Source organism: Neophocaena asiaeorientalis, unplaced genomic scaffold (assembly GCF_003031525.2).
Source record: "Neophocaena asiaeorientalis asiaeorientalis breed wild unplaced genomic scaffold, Neophocaena_asiaeorientalis_V1.1 scaffold182, whole genome shotgun sequence".
Classification (NCBI taxonomy): domain Eukaryota; kingdom Metazoa; phylum Chordata; class Mammalia; order Artiodactyla; family Phocoenidae; genus Neophocaena; species Neophocaena asiaeorientalis.
Genome location: NW_020174648.1, coordinates 1,752,349 through 1,757,154, shown reverse-complemented (window position 1 = coordinate 1,757,154; position 4,806 = coordinate 1,752,349).

The window sequence follows — 4,806 nt, the reverse complement described above, 5'->3', positions numbered from 1 at the left end:
AGTCCGCGCGCCCCCTTCTCCTCCGAGGGTGGGTTCGCCCCCGTCCCCCGCAGCCCCCGTAGCAACCTCACTGGCACGCCTACCGCTGCTTCAGGTCTTTCGGCCCTTCGGTTCGTTCGCGGCACCTCGGCCTCCCACATCCGAATCCGCCTTAGCCACCTCCTCCCACGTTCGTTTCTACATGCTACCGCCTTTTTTAGGGTTGGTCGGTCTAAAGCCTTCCCTGTCCCACCTCCACCTGTCAAATCAATCAGTCGCGCTGAGCGCCCGAGGTGCACAGCTCGCTCTTTAGCAGGCACAGTTGGGACAGAAAAGCACAAGGCGTTTGGTGCTTGCCATCCAGGTGAGGCTCCCTAAAATGCCCCGGAGAATTCCTTTAAATACCCTCGTCACCAAGCCGACCTACAGTAAAAAGTAAATGATATAAAATTTACATGAAGATAATAAAAAGGTACATTATTTCATTGTAATTTTTTGAAACTATTTCATAATGTTAAGTTGCACTCGCCTCAGTTGTCTGCACTCTACAGTCTCATTAGAGAAGCAGTTATGACCCAGTTCCTCATATCGTATTACCATGAATTCCTCTTGAACTCCTTTACCGTGTAACCACGTGTGTTTCTGTTACCCTTACATTGCTTGACAGTAAAGTTAATCTTCCTACCGGCATGCTTTATATATAGTGCACGTGGTCAGGTCTCCTTTGATGACAAAGGAGAAAAATAAAACTACCTTTGACCCTGTTTCTGAATGAGAACTTATCTTTAACTTATGTTGTCTGAAGACAGTGACAGGCAGAAATGTTTTTAATGCGCGCACACATACATATATATGTATAAATATTCACTTATCATCTCCCCCCTACTGAGCATTCTTGCATGTTAATATTGATCCAGTTTTTTACATTCTCAAAGAACTTGATAATTATTCTTTAGCTATTCATTTAGCTTCCCTATTTCCTTTATAAAAAGCATCAACTATTGGAGGTACCACACTGAAAATTTGCTTTAAAGCAGAGGATGTGGGAGCCATTGCAAAGAAGCAACGAAACAACCATTGGGAAGATAAATTTCAGGGAAGAAGGTGGATACAGCTCTCCTTTACATGTCTTTCATAGAACCGGGCTGACCTTAGATGAACCATTAATACTCACTACTATAAAAGTCCTGTGAAATTATTCCGTTGCTCTCCAGGGTATGACCAGAAATAACTGAAATTGCCCACCAGATGGGAACAGAAACACTATGCTTTAGCACTGGATACAATATGAATTTTCCATTTGGTCAAAGTTTTCCTGTGTTTAAAATACTTTGTCTTTTCCTTTTAATTCCTGAAGTGTTGCAACTACTGAAAAAAAATCATTGACAAGGGATAAAGGTGGTCATAGAGCCATGATTTGGTTTGTTTGATTTTTATTATCTGAGAGAATTTAATTTGGGGGATAATGGTCTGGCTTCTCTAATTCTTTCATAGTATGTAATGGGTAAGTGTAGTATAGTGCGGTGGTTAAGGGAGGCACTTAAGTGCTTGAGGTCAAAACTGGGCTCAATATTCGTTTGCTCTTAGACAAATATTTAACCTCTTTGTGCATCAGTTCTTCATCTGTGAAGTGATGGTGATAGCAACAGTACCTACCTCACAGGGCTGTTGTGAGAATTAAATTGGTTAATATACATAAAGCACTTAAAACAGTATTTGGCATATAAAAAGCATCATACAAGCACTTACTATTAGTACAAAAAATGTAATGTTTTCAGAAATCCATCAACTTTTCCAGGCCTAATTTTTTTCAGGTGGTATATGCTTAGATAATAGAACAAATTCTACAGTATTTATTCATGTGAGCCCCTATCCACCACCTGCCACCTATATTTAACTAAAAACAAAAACACCAATCAACCAATAAAAACAGGTGGAATCATATATCGCTTTATTAGTCATTCCTACCTGGTCATCACCAGTTACCTGCACATGTGAACTATTGCATGTGAAATATTACCTTTGTTTAGCATATGAATATTCCTCTACCAGAGAGTCTTAAGATCCTGCCTAGACTGAAGCAAATATCTTGTAAGTGGAGATGTTTTTCAAAGTGAAATGGGAATTTTCAGAATTGGCGGTGGAGGGGGGGGGTTGTTGAAAGACCAGGGAGAAACCTACTTACTTAGGTGCAGGACACTATTTCATCTCAATGTAACCAAGCCCAAGTGACTCACCTGAGAATTACAATTAAACATTTAAAACGATTAAAACATTTAAAACAATCCCAAGTAGTATTAGCTCAAGCTGAAATGAGGGCAGCTGTGAACTCCAGGCAGGTGCAGAAACCAGATGAAAAAAAGGAGCAGGGATGGTGCACAATAGCACAGGGACAGCCTCACCTGAGCAGTGGCCGGGGGACGGCCTGAAAAATCAAACCCATCATCAACACCAACAAGGCACAATGAAGACATAGATGCTCATCACCTTTACCTTCCCTATAATCGGAGTAATACCACTATTTCCAGAAGCAGGGAACTGGTAAGCAATGCTTCACTGATCCCTGTCTTTACCCATCTGGATTTCCAGGCTATTGCCACATCCTTACATTTTCTCCCATATTAGTCAATATTTCTTTCTCTCTGTCTATATGGATACAGTGTTCATTTAGACTCAGATCATCTCTCTGCTGGATTCTCCTGCTGCTACCCTTTTCTTTCTAGGTTCCTCACCAAGCAATTCACTAAAAGAAAAATACTTCTTCCTCTCATTGCTTTGACTGTGCTTCCCCTCCCCTTCATCATGTACAATGTCTAAATTTTTCACCTGACGTTTCAAAATTATTTTCCAGGATACACTGGATTATAATTGCCTAATGTTCATCAGCTCCTATTCCTCAAATACCCACCCCTTCTATAGTAGGCATATATGTTTTATCCAATAGGCCTATTTCTAGGATGTCTTCCTTTTAACTCTGACTTTTGCAATACTCAGATTCTCCCCAATATGGTGCCCAAATGACTCCCTTTACAGTATTCAGGGTTCTACTCAGATCCTGCCTCCCTCTTAGGAAAATCTCAGACTTATCCATAGAGACATAATAGTTTCCCTGTACTCTACTTGGCCCCTACCTAAAATAACCACAGCTGGTTAACAATTATTTGCCTATAAAAGTCAATTACCTCCCTCTACATCCCCGAAATGTGTTTAATTTTGACATACGGCTCAATGTCATGGGGTTAGAAAGAACCTTAGAGGTCATCTAGGATAATCTTCTGGAATTCCCTGTACAATAACTCCAGTGAGGGAGCCCATTTATTCTGAAGAGTTCTAATTGTCAGAAAGTTCTTCTTAAAGGTAAACTGACACATGCTACCCTGAAACTTCCATCTGTTTCACCCCTGGTCCTAGTTCCACCCAGTAGCTACATAGAATAAATTTCACTTTTCTTCTACACAACAGCCCTTCAAATATTTGGGAGCTGTCATGTTTCTCGAAATCTTTTCTTTTACCTATATAATGCATATGTTTGTATAGTTATGTTAATCTCTGTCTATATTATCTACATGGGCTCAAAATATTTGTGTAGATAAATTGGAAGAAAAATGTAATTTCATATGTAGCATTCTTCTTTTTTAAGCTTTATTTATTTTTATTTATTTATTTTTTTAACTCAACGTTTTATTCTATGGTACAAGAACAGAATTTTTTGCAGTACGCGGGCCTCTCACTGCTGTGGCCTCTCCCGTTGCGGAGCACAGGGTCCGGACGCGCAGGCTCAGTGGCCATGGCTCACAGGCCCAGCCGCTCCGCGGCATGTGGAATCCATCCGGACCGGGGCACGAACCCACATCCCCTGCATCAGCAGGCAGACTCTCAACCACTACGCCACCAGGGGAGCCCCAGAAATTTTTTACTGAGGGAGGAATGCATTGAATTCTATACCTGTTAATCTTTATTTTGTTCTTATTATCTTTTCTATTTTATATATTTATATAAAACAGAGAAACTTTTAAACTAGTCATCAGTTATTGAGACTGCTTTGTGGTTTCACAATTTTCACAAAACTTATACCATTTTATGGGCCAGCACATATCCAGTAACGTCCCTGGGCTTTGTATGCTTGTCTTCTCCTTGTTAGGTTTATTCCCAGCAATAGGATTACCTGTATCCAGAATGCCAATTGAAACACCAAAGATGGACATCATGACAATCAGTAACACCGCGGCCTTACAAAATGGAACAAGATAAAGACCAATTGTGGTAGCGAACATTGACAACCCCAAAAGAAGAAAATGATTCATATTGTCAAAAAGAACTCCACCAATCACAGAGCCACCCAAATAGCCAGAGTCACGGCCCACAAATATCAGAGAAAGACCGCTGATATTGCGATTCACATTTGTTGCCAAATCTTGAAATGTGGGTCCCAGTATAGTGACACTCATTCCCTTTTCACTGTGGTGATTGTTTCCTTTGCTGTGCGGAAGCTTTTTAGTTTGATGTAGTTGCACTTGTTTATTTTTGTTCTTGTTGCCTGTGCTTTTGGTGTCATATCCATGAAATCGTTGCCAAGATCAATGTCATGAAGCTTACCACATTTTGCTATCATTTGTGCTATTCTGCTAGTGTTGGAGGGTCTCCCGCAGAAGCGGGGGTGGCCGTGGCTCACCGCAGGGACAAGGACACTGGCTGCAGAAGCCCTGGGAGGCACTCCCTGGCGTGAGCCCTCCCAGAGTCTGCCATCAACCCCACCAAAGGGCCTGTAGGCTCCAGTGCTGGGTCACCCCAGGCCAACCAACACTTTTTTTAGTTTTATTGAGATTT